The 17,158-nt window shown below is 44.7% G+C and overlaps 1 pseudogene; it reads left to right on the forward strand.

Moving 5' to 3' along the window:
• Positions 1–3,063: 3,063 nt before the first annotated feature.
• On the forward strand, positions 3,064–7,658 carry LOC141582141 (ribonucleoside-diphosphate reductase subunit M2-like; annotated as a pseudogene).
• The last annotated feature ends 9,500 nt before the right edge of the window (positions 7,659–17,158 follow it).

Raw genomic sequence — 17,158 nt, forward strand, 5'->3', positions numbered from 1 at the left:
CTGGTCCCACCACCAGGCAAATATCACAGGATCTAATCGGTAGAGAATCTTACCAATAGAATCATCCCTGTTGCTTGGTGTCATAGACTAAACTGTTTCCCTGAGAGTTCATATGTTGAAATCTTAACCCCCAACTTGACTATTTGTAGATAGGCTCTTTAAGGAGGTAATTACGGTTAATCAGGTGATACCAGTGGGGCCCTGATCTTGTTGGAATGGTGTCAATATAAGGAGAGGAAGGGCATCAAAGAATCTGTCTCTTTCTCCATGCCGGCACAGAGGAAATGTGATGGGAGGACACAGCAAGAAAGGAGTCTTCTGCAAGCCAGGAACAGAGGCCTCCCCTGAAACCAGCCCTGACAGCACGTCCAAACTCACGAAAGACTCAAGGAGAACTTCTGGCCTCCAGAACCTTGAGAAAATGTCTATTGTTAAGCCGTGCTACCTTTGGTATGTTTCTATGGCAGCCTGAGCTGACCAATACCCTTGGCAGGTGGACAGCATTCTTCTAATTGGGCTACGTGATGTGAAGTTTAAGTACCATTAGGAGCAGGTACCATTTAATTAAATTGTAGAGATAGTGCATCTTTTGCACTCAGACTGCCTCTCTTAGTTGTAGGTACATTAATATATGGGAATAGGATTACTCACTCAAAATGAGAAGAAAAAGAAAGTGCGATGATATCAAAGTCCATAAAGGCATCCTCTACCCACATCCAGTTCATAGAATCTTTCCCACTGTAAGCTGCACCTGTGTACCCTCAGATTCAATCTGAGCACACAATTATTTAGACAACCAAGGCACCATTTCCAATTTTCTCCATTACCTGCTTAGAGAAACAAGTCCTTCAGTCACCAATTCAACTAGTCTTTGAGATCACGTTCCTGAGGTTGATTCTTTAAAATGTGGTATATCCATGTATTGTTGCCTTCTCCTGGGCTAACGACGCCATGGTTACTCTGCTGATTCACGCTTGACCGTGAACTGGAGTCCCCGCACATCTTAGCCTCTTGGGAAGTCTATTTTAAGACAGTCCCTGTCTCACACTTGTTCTCAGTCTAGTATGCCGATGGAGAAGAAAGTGTTGCATTACAAAAATTCAGCAAGAGCTGTGGGGGATAGCTGTGAGTTTCAGTACTGGTCTGGGCCCAGGTTTCCCTTGAGCACCAAATGAAATGGCTGCTTTGCAAGGATCTTCAAGGTGTTCATTAGCTTTACCTCATAGCTTCAAAAAGAAATAATCAGAGACGGGCACGGTGGCTCAAGCCTGTAATCCCAGCACTTTGGGAGGCCGAGGCAGGTGGATCACAAGGTCAAAAGATCGAGACCCTCTTGGTCAACAAGGTGAAACCCCGTCTCTACTAAAAATACAAAAAATTAGCTGGGCATGGTGGTGCGTGCCTGTAATCCCAGCTACTCAGGAGGCTGAGACAGGAGAATTGCCTGAACCCAGGAGGCGGAGGTTGCGTTGAGCCGAGATCGCGCCATTGCACTCCAGCCTGGGTAACAAGAGCGAAACTCTGTAAAAAAAAAAAAAAAAAAAAAAAAAAAGGCCGGGCGCGGTGGCTCAAGCCTGTAATCCCAGCACTTTGGGAGGCCGAGGCGGGTGGATCACGAGGTCAAGAGATCAAGACCATCCTGGTCAACATGGTGAAACCTCGTCTCTACTAAAAATACAAAAAGTTAGCTGGGCATGGTGGTGCGTGCCTGTAATCCCAGCTACTCAGGAGGCTGAGACAGGAGAATTGCCTGAACCCAGGAGGCGGAGGTTGCGGTGAGCCGAGATCGCGCCATTGCACTCCAGCCTGGGTAACAAGAGCGAAACTCCGCCTCAAAAAAAAAAAAAAAATCAGCTAAAGAAAATTTTGTACCATTCTGAAGGGAAATTAGTCCAGAAATAGAGGAGAAGATAAGGTATTTATAAAATAGATTCTACAGCTGCTTAAGATGTAGAAAGCTGCACTAGACAATTGTTCCCCCTCTACTGACAAGAGAAAGCTGTATGGTCTGCAAAATCATATGTTGGATCCCAGCAGAGAGCTGAAGTTGCAAGGCCACTGGGTCAACTGAAGTCCGAAGTATGAGAAAACCCCCTAAAGAAGGCCAGACACATAAACCAATTTGTGTTTGGCAGGTAATGGAAGGAAAATATGGCAGCCATAAATGTTGCTTGAAGAAAATCACTGAGGTTTTCATCACTTCTTACAGACCAAGTGTCAACTATTGTGACAGCTTAGAAACTCTGCGAGTCCCAGATACGTAGCACGTTTTTGCCCATTTGCCAGGCCTTTTCCTCCCACATTCCCTGAGTTCTGACAAGAAACGTGTGGCAGGGAAGGAGGATGTCCTGAGCTCGCCTCAGTGGTGTAGGCTTTCAGGTCACGATTGGCAACCACCAGAGTACAGGCACGAAACCTGGTGGCTTCTCTCACATGAAACAGAAGGCACCTGCCACTGACGTTGGAGGAAGGAACCCTTCCTACCCTTGGTCCCAGCTATAGGCCAGCTGCTGAGGTGGGGTTAGACACACACGCTGTCTATACCGGACAAGGGGAAGAGACTTGCTCTTGCCCAAGACTTCCCGTCACTGAAAGGTAGAGTTCCACCTCCCCAAGGGGATGTCACAGGAACACCAGGACTCAGGCACCCATGGCCTGGGGTTTGGTACTCATTCAATGCAATCAGTAGCTTGAGATGGTTTCGTTCCACCCCCACCCCCCACCCCACAGGTAAAAGAAAAGTTTCTTAAAAGCTCTAATCCTCACAAACTTGAGGCGGTTTCAATCAATCACGTGAGTGGGTTGTGGATCCTTTCCTTTAATGAGGAAAACCCATGATGTGGGGACAAAGTTCTCATGTTCAGAAGAGACTGGCCTCGTCTTAAGGAAATCGTGTTGATTGGGATTTCTCTTAACCTCCTTCAGTTGTGTTCACCATGATTAAAATCGAGAGCGGCACCCCTTCCCCGCCGCCCGCCCCGACTGCCGGCTCTTCCCCTTCCTCCGCCGCCACGTGCTTCCGTCCGAGTCCCGCGCGCGCCCATCCCGGACCCGCGGCAGCTGCAGCTCTCGCCGCTGAAGGGGCTCAGCCTGGTCGGCGCGGAGAACACGCCCCGGCCCCGCACGGGCCCCGCGTCCTGGCCCGCAGGACCGCGAGGAGGGGCTTCCAGGAGCCCGCGGGGCGGAAACCAGAGCAGCCGCCCGCGGCGTGGAGGAGGAGCCGCTGCTGCGCGAGAACCCGCGCCGCCCTGTCCTGTCCCGTCGATACCAGGACACCTGGCAGATGCATGAGAAGGCGGAGGCCTCCCGGACCGCCGAGGGGGTGGACCCGTCCCAGGACACTCGGCACTGGGAATCCCTGAAGCCCGAGGAGAGAGACTTTATGTCCCACGTTCTGGCTTTCTTTGCAGCAAGTGATGGCATAGTAAATGAAAACCCGGTGGAGCGATTTAGCCACGAAGGTCGGATGACAGAAGCCGGCTGTTTCTGTGGCTTCCAAATTGCCGTGGAAAACATACATTCTGAAATGTATAGTCTCCTTATTGACACTTACATAAAAGATCCCAAAGGAATTTCTCTTCAATGCCATTGAAACGATGCTTGTGTGAAGGAGGCAGATTGGGCCTTGCGCTGCATTGGGGACAAAGAGGCCACCCATGGTGAACGCATGTAGCCTTTGCTGCGGTGGAAGGCATCTCCTTTTCTGGTTCTTTTGCATCCATATTCTGGCTCAAGAAACGCGGACTGGTGCCTGGCCTCACGTTTTCTAATGAACTTATTAGCAGAGATGAGAGTTTACACTGCGATTTTGCTTGTCTGATGTTCAAACACCTAGTACACAAACCATCAGAGGAGAGAGTAAGAGAAATAATTATCAATGCTGTTCGGATGGAACAGGAGTTCCTCACTGAGGCCTTGCCTGGGAAGCTCATTGGGATGAATTGCACTCTAATGAAGCAATACATTGAGTTTGTGGCAGACAGACTTATGCTGGCACTAGGTTTTAGCAAGGTTTTCAGAGTAGAGAATCCATTTGACTTTATGGAGAATATTTCACTGGAAGGAAAGACTAACTTCTTTGAGAAGAGAGTAGGCGAGTAGCAGACGACAGAAGTGATGTCAAGTCCAACAGATAATTCTTTTACCTTGGATGCTGACTTCTAAATGAACTGAAGATGTGCCTTTATTTTGCTGATTTTTTTGTCCATCTCATGAAAATGTCAGCTAAAGTGTTATCAACTAGCTACACCATGCATTGTCCATAACGCTCATTAACAGCATCTTTGAAACTGTAGCTACCTCACAACCAGTCCTGTGCATTTATAATGCTGGTGCTATCACCTTTTGCTAGCAGGCTGGGTGGCTGTGACTTACCATAGCAGTGACAGTGGCAGTCTTCTTGGCTTGAAGGTGAGGGGTGACCGTCTAGTCAGCTTGACACAGCAGGATTAAACATTTCATTTAACCAGCACTGCCAGTTGAAAGATGCAGCCTCACTGCTTCAATGCAGATTTTAATGTTTACTTAAATAGAAAACCGGCACTTCACAAACGTTGTTTGTACTCCAAAGATGAGAATAGCTTGATTGATTTGGTTTCTACACCAAATACAAAGCATTCTTCTGACCACTAACAGGAGCCAATTCACAATTCACCAAGGGGCTAAAGTCAGTTCAACTTGTATAGACTCAGCATGTAACTTCTACCTTTTATTTTAATGAATTAAAATACTCATTAACCAACTTTAAAGTCAATACTGTATATAGCTAGATATTAGTCTGTTGATGCCAGATACAAGATGGGTTGTGTGTTTCTCCTGTGGCTTGGATAGTGTTCTGGGATTCTCTGCCCCATCTGAGAGTGCTGTGGGATCAAAAAATCTCTCAGGGCAAGGAGCTTTTTAGTTAAATCCCTAGAAATTTAGGCATGATCTGGGCCTTCATATGGGTGAGAAGCCGTTTCATTTTATTTCTTGCTGTATTTTCCCCAACTTCTAGTTGATAAGATTCTTGAAGAGTTTTCATGTGTGGGAGCTAAGGCAGTATCGTAAAATTTCAAGTCATCCTTAAACAAATGACCCACCTCAGATCTGGCTCCTGTGAAGCGGCAAAATAGTTGTTTATTCTAGTTTTGTTTGTATGTAAGTAGGTTGTGTGAGTTAATTCATTTATATTTACGTATTTTTTTAATTACAAATTTTAAAATTATGTATGTCCTTTTAGATTTTGCCTGTAGTTCATACTTTGAGATAATTGCCAGTGTCTTATTCTAGCATTGTGTAAATCTGACCATCATCTAGGGGAATCTTAAATTTCAGTAGGAAACCATGAGTTATAAATATGGTTTCCATTCAAATATTCATTTCAGAAGGAAACAAATATTCTTAAATAGGGCTACTTTGAATTAATCTGCCTTTATGTTTGAGAGAAAAGAGAATCTGTCTTTATGTTTAGGAGAAGCCATGAGTTATTAATACAATTTCCATTCAAATATTAATTTCAAAAGGAAACAAACAAATATTCTTAATAGGGCTACTTTGAATTAATCTGCCTTTAGGTTTGGGAGAAAAAAGCTGAGATATTGCTTGAAAGATGATGCCAGTTCAATGTTGACCTTTTGGCCCCATTTGTTAATTGTATTCACTATTTGAACATTGTTGTGTTCTGTTGTTAGTTTTCATCATTTATTGTATAGTCAATTTTTAAATCTCTGTATACCTTTTCGTAGCTTTTAAGTTATTGTTACCTAAAGTTAATGAATCCAGATTAAAATAAAATAAAAAAATTGAGAGACATTCCCTTGGATTAAGTGGTAATAATAATAATATAAAAAAAGGTGTGTGAATTTCTATTGGTTTTTGATCCCTAGCCTGTATCACTGCTGGACCTTCATGTGTGTACTTGAAAACAAAACATGTACAAAGATCGCACTGGTTTGAAGATTTTAGTGGTGACAGTGACCAAATCAGTTATTAGTACTGTATCCAGAAACCAATCTTGGAAATATGAAATTATGCTCTTTTCAAATAGCTTAAAAGAAGGCCGCATGTGGTGGCTGATGCCTGTAATCCCAGTATTTTGTGAGGCTATGGCGGGCAGATCACCTGAGGCCAGGAGTTTGATACCAGCCTGGCCAACATGGCCAAACCCTGTCTCTACTAAAAATACAAACATTAGCTGGACGTATTAGCATGCCTGTAATCCCAGCGACTCAGGAGGCTGAGGCAGGAGAATCGCTTGAACCTGGGAGGTGGGGGTAGAGGTTGCAGTGAGCTGAGATCCTGCCACTGCACTGAAACCTGGTCCACAGAGGGAGACGCTGTGTCAAAATGAAGAAATAAATAACATAGCTGAAAAAAACTACTGTGTGTTTATTCTCACCTTTCCTTATTTTATTGGATGCTGTTTAAAGAAAAGAAAATTATCCTCATACTAAATTTCCAAAACTGTTCTTTGCATTTATCATTTTGTTCAATGATGGGGAGAAAAGTTAATTGTCTTATTTGATAAGTTTGGCATAGGTCTTGTCACATTTTTGATGCTTTTGTTCACGGTTCTGTCATTAGAATGCTAGCAACTAGGTATGTACAAGGAGTAACCTCACCACGTTCACGCAATGGTTTGAACTCCTGCAGGCAGTAACTAGTGAACACCAAATTACAATGCTTTCATTTGGGACATGTTAGAGAGAAACAGGACTTTCTGCAGTACAAATGTCCTATTCACTAATCCCTGTGCTGTTAGCTTACAGGGCTTTGTCTCCTGGGTCTGAAAAACGCAGCTACTCCTGCTAAATCTTGAACATTCACACCAATCCATGCCTTGTCTTCAGAACTTAAAGAAGACGACAATCAAAATGACCTAATTTCATGGATCACAGAACCAGAAATTAAAATCATTCAATCAAGTTAGGCCCAACAATCCCACATGCCCCTGTCTTCTGCCTCATGTCTTCTTCCTCTAGGTAGTTGAGGTGGGCACATGAGAATTTCAAGGTCAAAGTTTAAGGGGTAAGTTTAGTTCAGAAATTTTTCTCTCCTCTACTCTTTCTTTCTTTCTTCCTTTCTTTTTTTTTGAGAGACAGGGTTTTACCATATTGCCCAGGCTGGTTTGAAACTCCTGAGGTCAAGCAATCCGGTAAAAGAAACTTACATTTGTTTTATCTGAGTTCCTTCGTCAGGAGAGGACCGTCAGGCCTCTCAAATAGCATCATAGACCTGAAACTCAGTCACTGCATCCGGGCAGTGAGATGCCAGACCCCTCATTCATCATGTGTGCTTCCTCAGCAGACAGTGAGATGCTAGACCCCTCATTCAGCATGTGTGCTTCCTCAGCAGACAGTGAGATGCCAGACCCCTCATTCAGCATGTGTGCTTCCTCAGCAGACAGTGAGATGCCAGACCCCTCATCCATCATGTGTGCTTCCTCAGCAGTGAGATGCTAGACCCCTCATTCAGCATGTGTGCTTCCTCAGCAGACAGTGAGATGCCATACCCCTCATCCATCATGTGTGCCCTCCCTGGCTCCTCTTTTCCACACAGTTCTGTTTCTTCCCAGCAATACAAACCCTGAACTTTTAGTTGATCGGGGAGATCGATTTGAGACTGATCGCCCATCTCCTCAGCTGCAGCACCTGATTAAAGCTTCTTCCTTGGCAATACTCAATGTCTCAGTGATTGGCTTTGTGTTGAGAAGCAGGATCTAGACGGAATCCCTGGGGTTTCAGTAGCATTCATGTACGCTTTTAAAACCACAATTAATGGGTCATGGTACATTGAGAAATTGGAACAGTATCAACTTGGCCAAGTTCTCAGAAAGCACACTGTGCTTGCATGTCAGGGCCCTGCCTCCTGACCTCCACAGTTGATGGTTCACTTTGAGTCACAGCAGGTGAGTATGGCCTGGTGTGAGTGTTTTACAGAAATGCAAACCATGGCTGATTACTTTTTGTGTTAAATCCAACGAATCTCCATTTCTAGTGAGAAAATGTTGCCCAAACCAACGAAACAAACACAGGAGTATACAAAGAAGAAAATGAGAGATTCCCTGTCTCCCAATCCCACTTGATAGGTGGCAGTCATTACATATTACACGGAAGAGGGGGAAAGGCACCCAGGAAGTCCCAATTCCCGTTCTGACAATCATCTGGCCTCCTTGGGCAAAAGAAAAAGAGCGAAGGCAAAAAGAATATAACACTACTGTTGGCAGAAATCTCCTCTCGGTACAGGAAACTCTGGTAAACTGAGAGAGTGTGTTCCCTGAGGGAGGCCTCAACAGCTCTTCTCTGGCCCTAAGATCAGAGTGGATTTTGCCTCATTTCCCGATATGCAAATGAAATGTTGATTCAAGGAGAGGGCAGAGACAAAGAAAGAGGGAGGACGCCTCCCTTGCAGGTCCGCCTTCCTTGAGTGCTGCTTGAGGGATCAGAGTAAACACCCTAACATAGGTGCGTGGGAACTATGGCTGCTAAGTGTGAACTCAGTTACCTCCAGTTATGAGCTCGTGTGAGGTTACACACTAGTGTGAGCTTCCATGGTGTAATGGTGAGCTCTTTGGACTCTGAATACAGCAATCAGAGTTCACGTCTCAGGGACCTTTCTGTGTAATTACGATGATGTTGCTCTCTATTGCTCCCTAAACGGAATGTGAATTCCGCTGAAGTTCAGAGGCTCAGCACTGCAAGTCTCCAATACCCTCTTTGGTGTTCAGGGTCACAGAAACTGGGTTCTTACAGTGGTCTGGGCCACAGGAAAATTGCTGCAATTTCACAGACTCTCCAGGCTACCAGCCACGTGCTATTGAAGGCCCCGACCCAGGGACCCAGCAGGACCCCTCCCCTCTCAGGGTGACCCTGGGCTTCCAGGTGAGAAGTCTCCTCCACTAAAGAGGCTGCCACCCCTCAATCCCAAGCCCTGAGATTCTTTTTACTCATGTCATTGGGCTGCTGCCCTGTGTCTCTTTGGAAAAAATGACCTATATGGGAATCTTTACTTCCAGATTTCCTAATTCCTTCATCCCTTAGGAAGGTACAGTTTTTAATCTCCAGGTCTTCAGTCTAGTACCAATGTACGTGCTTCATTTCGTTTTCACGTGATCCTCTCCAATTGGGAACCAGTGGATTCCTGTCCTTGAGGTCTCTGTGGACAGCGACCAGATGCTGCTCTTATCCCAAATCCTGACACCTCTCTCCAGGAAATTGCCTCCCTTAGCCTCCTGAATCAGCTAGTATTTCGATTTGAGCCTGGGATCCCAGCATCTGCGGAGACCATGGGTTCCCCACCCCTGGCCAGCTCCTCACAGCGAAGGGAGAGGAGCTGAGCAGCTGGGACGGGCGAGTCCAGGACCCTGGGCGCCCTCCTTCCCTCCCAGGCTCTGCTCCAAGGAGACTTAGGACCAGATCCGATGGAAACTCTTTCATTCTCTTCTCATCAACATAAACAATTAGGCAAGAGTTCTGGAGGACCTTTCTAGCTTGAAAAATGTTGTGGCCAAATCTCTCCAGTTTTGAAACTGTCCAAGGTTACCAAGTGTTTGGAGCCTTGGGAAAGGAGGGGGAAGAGCAGACGGGAGAAAGGAGTCAAGGAGGCGGGGAGGGGAAAGGGTGTGCGCGCGCCGGGCTTCACCCGGACAGTTCAGTGACCGCTTCCTGCCACCCAGCTTCCCACCGTGGCACCTTCCTGCAGGTGGTTTCCATCCCTTATCGATGGCCTGAGAACTTGGCTCTATGAAAGGCCCCACGCCATTTGTCTGGCATGAGTCATGGCAACGTTTCTTTTCATCATTTGGGGGATGGGATGGGGATGCACAGATTTGCAAGTGACTAGGACCCAAGTCAGGCCCCTGTGGAACCCCTCAGAGTTTAGTGACAAGTAGCCTCCTCCCCCGACTCCCCCTGCAGGACAGTTGCTTGCAAGACGAGGCCTGGAGAAGGCCACGGCGCCCAAAGCCACAAAAATGTCCAGGGAGGAGTCCCGGCTGGAGATGCCTTGGCTCATCTGCCAGTGCCCTTCCAGGGCACACAGGGCAGGGACTCTGGGGATCTGGCCAAGAGACTGAGCAAGAGAGCCAGGGAGGTTATGCAGCAGGCTTCTGCACAGCAAGCAGACAGTCCTCTTGGAGCCACAGCCCCAAGTCGGGTCCTCCACCTCCTACTCCTAAGGACCCTTCAGTGCAGCGATTCTTTTACTAGAACCACAAGGTGACAGCACATAGATGTCAGTGTCCTCATCTGGCCAACCATGTGCAGCTGCCAATGCCCAAGGCAGCCTCCCTCCCTACCGAGACCTGAACTCAGGACCTTACCTTAAGGAGAAGATGTCCTGTTCTTTCTTTCCCATCAGAACTGCCTGGCCCAGACCCTATCTCTGTCTGGTGACCAGGACAGTCCCCTTCCCTGTCTCCCAGGTTGGGCAGTACAGATTCTCCTAAGCTCCCTGGCCCTGTGAGTCCCCAACAGTCTCATGTGGCACCAGCTCACATAGGAATATCCGTGGCCCATATTTCCAGAAACTCTTTTCCTCCCACGCTGAGCCCATCCTCTGCTGCATGTTCCCCTCACAGGGCAGACACTGTTTTCGTCACATCCTCGGTTTGCCTGCCCACGCCCCAGACTGACCTTTCTTTTTCATAACTGCCTCTCCCTCTTTGGACAGTGTCTTTCCGGTACTGCCCATGAAGACGACCCGCCCTCCCCTGCTCACGGAGTGTCTGACCTGAGCTGGGCCGTCATATCCAGTACTTACCTGGAATAGGAGAAGACAGGCAGGGGGGCCAAAGACTACAGACACCTCTGAAGCTCATCCACTTGAGAGAGAGTCCCGGAAGATACTGGTCCTTCATTCCTGCTCTGTATATCCAATGTGACTGAACTCTGAATAAAATGTCCAAGTTATAATAATGTAGTAATTGACTACATTACTTGGGGGTGGTGGCGACGAGCAAGTATGTGAAGGAGAGATGGGGCCTAAACTCAGAAAGCAAAGAGGAATAATAGCTACTTAGAGATAAGGCGCTAAATAATTCCTTATATACGATGAAACTCTGGGAGCACGCATGGGGACTGCTGTTTTACTAAACAAATTTTGAAGTATACATAACTTTGATGAAGTATCCTAAATAAAAAAATTTTTTGCCATATATTTTTGTGTATATATTTACATACACATGTGTATTTCCTTTCATTGTATTTTGAATATAAATTTGTGTACAGTCATGTTAATCCCTCTTTTCATTTAAGGATTTGAGTTGGATGTCACGCATAAAACGTGTCCCCACTGTATGACTCCAGAAATGTTGGCCAAAGGAGGTTCAGAGGAACTGGTGGGCAAGTACTACCAAGTTTGGGCCGGAAGATGGAGAAAAAGACTTCTGACTAAATGTTAAAAATGACTTGTTCTATCGTCTTTCCACAGTCATTTGGGCAGAAATCAGCAAAATCAGAAATGTACAAATACCTTGATCTGGCAATTCCATTTCCAGGTGTCTGCGGAGAAGTAGACGGGGACGCACGACAGATCTATGCGTCGGTCTGATCCCTGCCGCTGTGTCTGTAATAATACACACTGGAGCACTTCCATGGCCATCGGGTAGAGAAGGTTTGAAGAATGATCCACTTGCGTCAAGAAGGATGTTTAAAAGATCAAAGCCTGATGGAAATGCTGGAGGCAACGGCGCTGACAGGGGCTCGTGTGTATTGAACAATGACTATGTGACAGGCATTGGGCTCGCGCTTTTCCTGCACAGCCCATTTAAACACTGGGCAACCTGAGTGTTCTGGTTTAGTGCATTTGACATATAGAAATGGAGGCACAGAAAATTAATGTGTTTCACTTCAAACCCAGGCAGATTAGGTTTCTCCCCCAGAGTCTGTGGCTTCACCAGAGGTGTGACTCGGGTTCCGTCATTCTCCATTTTAGGAATTTCCAGTGTTCCAAATATGAGCAGCTGAGAAAACAAACTGAAAACCCTAAACACCAGGATAAGTAAGGGAAGATGTTTGTTGTGGGGAGATTAAAAATGGACTTTTTTTGCCCCAAGCAACAAAGAGGCACATTGGAAAATAGACAAGAGACAAGAAGTTTTTGTTTGTTTGTTTGTTCATATAAGATGGAGTTTCACCATAATGGCCAGGCTGGTCTTGAACTCCTGACCTCAGGTGATCCACCCACCTCAGCTTCCCAAAGTGCTAGGATTACAGGCGTGAGCCACCGCGCCTGGCCTGAAGAGAAGTTTTACGATATATTTGGTCCAAGGAAGAGACTCTTCAGATGGAAGGTCCTGTCAGCTAGAAACATTCATGTGACTGATGGGCTTGAACCACCGACGTTTCAGTCAACATCGGACAGCACTACCCTAGTGGTCCAGAGACACTGCTTGTGAAACAATGAAAGCTGCTTCTCAAGGGTGTCACTCATCATGTCAGATGTTGTCATTTAGTAGCACAGGGAAGTATTCTGTTGCCAGGCTGGAGTACCTGGAACTCTTCTGTCTTGTTGAAACTTCCTCCCCACCACCAGCCTCGTCAGAAGACTGGGCGCTCTGCCAACATCCAGGCCAAGAGTCCTGTCCTTGTGCATGTTCGGACATTGATCCAGGCCTCATCTGTGGGAGACTCCTCCACGCACATTCCAGGTGCCCAGGTGACGGTGGCCGTCTCTAGGTCTGGGGTCATCCGCTTTCCCATTCCTAGCCCACCTCACCCACCATGAAGCCTGGTCAGGGTTGCCAGAGACTCCAGCGAGGAGGTTGCTGATATTTGTGTGTGTTTGCCAAAAACCAACAAGAAACCTGCTCTGTGCCCATCTGGCTGATCCCTCCCCCTTTCTAGCCAAGGGCTTCATGAGCCAGGGCTCTTGGGTTTGCTCACAAGGCAGCCCCTCACCTAGTAGACACTGGTTCATTACGTATATGTATATGTACATGTATATGTATATGTGTATGTATATGATCCTCAGGTTGTATTCCTTAAATATATATATAAATATATAGAATTCCTTAAATATATTTTAATAAAAATTATATAAAACAGTACTTTACCATAGCATTAGAAAATATAAACTATATAGCAAAGATGTGAAAGCCAGCCAGGCTCAGCTTCAAATCCCAGCAACTTGGAAGGCTGTAGCAGGAGGGTCACTTGAGCTCAGAAATTTAAAACTAGCCTGGGCAACATAGTGAGACTTCATCTCTACTGAAAACTATAAACCAGGCGTCCCCAAACTTTTTACACAGAGGGCCAGTTCACTGTCCCTCAGAACGTTGGAGGGCCACCGCATACTGTGCTCCTCTCACTGACCACCAATGAAAGAGGTGTCCCTTCCTGAAGTGCAGCGGGGGACCAGATAAATGGCCTAGGGGGCTGCATGTGGCCTGCCGGCCGTGGTTTGGGGACACTTGCTATAAACATTATCCAGGTGTGGCAGTGTGGGCCTGCAGCCCCAGGTGCTCAGGCCCTAGGATCTCATGGGCCTGAGAATTCCCTGCTGCAGTGAGCTGTGACTGTGCCCCTGTACTCCAGCCTGAGAGAAAGAGTGAGATTCTGTCTAAAAACGAATGGAAAAAAAAAAAGTGAAAGCCTGTATATGGAAGACTAGCAGGTATTTCTGAGAGCATTTAAAGATCTTTGGAATAAAGGATGTTCCTTCTTGCATTTCAAGATAGCTATTGTTCTGGGGTCACCCTTGCTATTTCTTAGGAATATGAAGTTCTTCCAAACCATTCCTATAAAAAGGACCATTTTGAGAAAGCTGTATTGAATCTGTGGATTGCTTTGAGTTGTATTTTTCTTAACCATGTTACATCTTTTAACACATGGACACAAGATATCTTTCCACTTACTTAGGTCTTCTTTAATCTCCTTGAGCAATGTTCACAGAACTGGAAAAAAACAACTTGAACTTCATATGGAACCAGAAAAGAGCATGTAGAGCCATGACAATCCTAAGAAAAAAGAACAAAGCTGGAGGCATCACACTACCTGACTTCAAACTATACTACAGGGCTACAATAATCAAACAGCATGGTACTGGTACCAAAACAGAGATATAGACCAACAGAACCGAACAGAGGCCTCAGAAGTAATGTCACACATCTACAACCATCTGATCTTTGACAAACCTGACAAAAACAAGCAATGGGGAAAGGATTCCCTGTTTAATAAATGGTGTTGGGGAAACTGGCTAGCCATGTGCAGAAAGCTGAAACTGGACTCCTTCCTTACAGTTTAGACAAAAATTAAGTCCAGATAAATGAAAGATTTAAACGTAAGACCTAACACCATAAAAACCCATGAAGAAAACGTAGGAAATACCATGCAGGACATAGGCATAGGCAATGACTTTATGACTCAAACACCAAAAGCATTGGAAACAAAAGGCAAAATAGACAAAATAGATCTAATTAAACCTAAGAGCTTCTGCACAGCAAAAGAAACAATCATTAGAGTGAACCAGAACCCAACAAAATGCAAAAAACATTTTGCAAGTTACCCATCTCACAAAAAACTAATCATCAGAATCCATAAAGAACCAAAACAAATATACGAGAGAAAAAGCAACCCCATCAAAGAGTAGGTGAAGGCTATGAACAGACACTTTTCAAAAGATGACATTCAGGTGGCCAAGAAACCTAAGAAAAAATGCTCAGCATCACTGGTCATTAGAAAAATGCAAATCAAAATCACATTCAGATACCATCTCACACCATTTAGAATGGTGATCATTAAAATATCAGGAGACAACAGATGCTGGAGAGGATGTGGAGAAATAGGAATTCTTTTACCCTGTTGGTGGGAATATAAATTACTTCAATCATTGTGGAAGACAGTGTGGCGATTCCTCAAGGATCTAGAAATAGAAATACCATTTGACCCAGCAATCCCATTACTGGGTGTATACCCAAAGGATTATAAATCCTTCTGTTATAAAGACACATGCACACGTATGATCATTGTGGCACTGTTTACAATAGCAAAGACTTACAACCAACCCAAATGCCCATCAATAACACAGTGGATAAAGAAAAAGTCGCACATATACACCAGGGAATACTATGTAGCCATAAAAAAGGATGAGTTCATCTCCTTTGCAGGGACATGGATAAAGCTGGAAACCATCATTCTCAGCAAACTGACACAAGAACAGAAAACCAAACACCACATGTTTTCACTCACAAGAGAATGTTGAACAATGAGAACACAAGGACACGGGAGGGGAACATCACAAACTGAGGTCTGTTCAGGGTTGGGGGCAAGGGAGGGATAGCAGGGCATGGGGAGATTGAGAAAAAATAGCATTAGGACAAATACCTAATGTAAGTGATGGAGGGATGGAGGCAGCCAACCACCATGGCGTGTGTAGACCTATGAAACAATCGTGCACCCCAGGACTTAAAGTCAAATAAAGAAAAAATGAAAAGAAAAAGAAGATACACCCTGGGATGCAGTTTGTTCCCAGGAATTTGAAATATTTAAACAATGGTTCAACGATCACTTGACAGTTACACTATAAACAGGAATAAGATACACAGAGTTCAACATCATTACTTTGAGAAGATAAATTTTAATGTCATTTTCAATCTTTAAAATCTTTGGTTTTATTTTGAGAAAAAATCGTCAATCTTAAAAAGATCACTGCAAAAATAAAGGATTATAATCCATTTGCTTTTTCATATAAGAAACTTGGAAGTATGCTCATATGAATGTCAACAGTCAACAGTCAATGTAGTGTGGCATATTAAGAACTGACGTTCATATAACAGGTAAGTTGAGAGAGATTACATTTCATGAGGAAATGTTTTATGAATTTTAATGGGGTATGTTTATTTAAATCTAATTATTTATTCTGTTTTGGGAAACAGTCGTCTGTTTCTTTTAGTGTATTCTCCTTCCCATCCACATATGTGGAATCTACCTATATTCTGCTCTTTTGAAATAGTTTAAAAGACTCAAAGAGAATGGCCTGGGCTTTGCATATCCTTAGTCTGACAGACATTTCCCTGGCTGCTCCTTTAAATAGATATTAGCAGCTAAATAGGTAAACTACGTCTCTTGTCAGTCAGAAATTAACAAAGGCTTCAAAATCAGTGAATTCTCTGTTTTGCTATGGCCTTATGTGCTGACAGTCTTATCTTAAGAGAAAAACTTTTAATAGTATAGATTAACATTAACTTTGGCCAAAATGAAAATGCAGGCAGGGAATTTTTTTCCAACAACAGAAACTAGGAAAAGCAAAGATAGAGTAAAAATGGAAAATTTCCAGTATAGAGATATAAATATAGTAATTGACACCTCCAGGGATGATTAATGAATAAAATGGTTAGGGGATGATCATTTGAACACTGGATATTAATACTTTTAAAAATGATTTTTCCAATTACTTCAGTATCAATAAGGTGTCTCTGAAAGGTACAGAACTGCTATCACAATCATGGTGATAGAAAAATGGTGGAACAGTCCTAGTACCACAATCATGGTGGTAGACAAATGGTGGAACAGTCCTGGTACCATGATCATGGTGGCAGACAAATGGTGGAACAGTCCTGGTACCACAATCATGGTGATAGACACATGGTGGAACAGTCCTGGTATCATGATCATGGAGATAGACAAATGGTAGAACAGCCCTGGTATCACAATCATGGTGGTAGACAAATGGTGGAACAGTCCTGGTACCATGATCATAGATAGACAAATGGTGGAACAGTCCTGGTATCACGATCATGGTGGTAGACAAATGGTGCAATAGTCCTGGTACCACGATCATGGTGATAGACAAATGGTGGAACAGTCCTGGTATCACAGTCATAGTGGTATACAAATGGTGGAACAGTCCTGGCATCACAGTAACGGTGACAGACAAATGGTGGAAGAGTCCTGGTATCACGATAATGGTGATAGACAAATGGTGGAACAGGTCTGGTATCACAGTCATGGTGGTAGACAAATAGTGGAACAGTCCTGGTATCACAGTAATGGTGATAGACAAATGGTGGAACAGTCCTGGTATCACAGTCATGGTGATAGACAAATGGTGGAACAGTCCTGGCATCACAGACATGGTGGTAGACAAATAGTGGAACAGTCCTGGTATCACAGTAATGGTGATAGACAAATGGTGGAACAGTCCTGGTATCACAGTAATGGTGGTAGACAAATGGTGGAAC

This window comes from Saimiri boliviensis, chromosome 19 (genome assembly GCF_048565385.1).
Source record: "Saimiri boliviensis isolate mSaiBol1 chromosome 19, mSaiBol1.pri, whole genome shotgun sequence".
NCBI classification, from domain to species: domain Eukaryota; kingdom Metazoa; phylum Chordata; class Mammalia; order Primates; family Cebidae; genus Saimiri; species Saimiri boliviensis.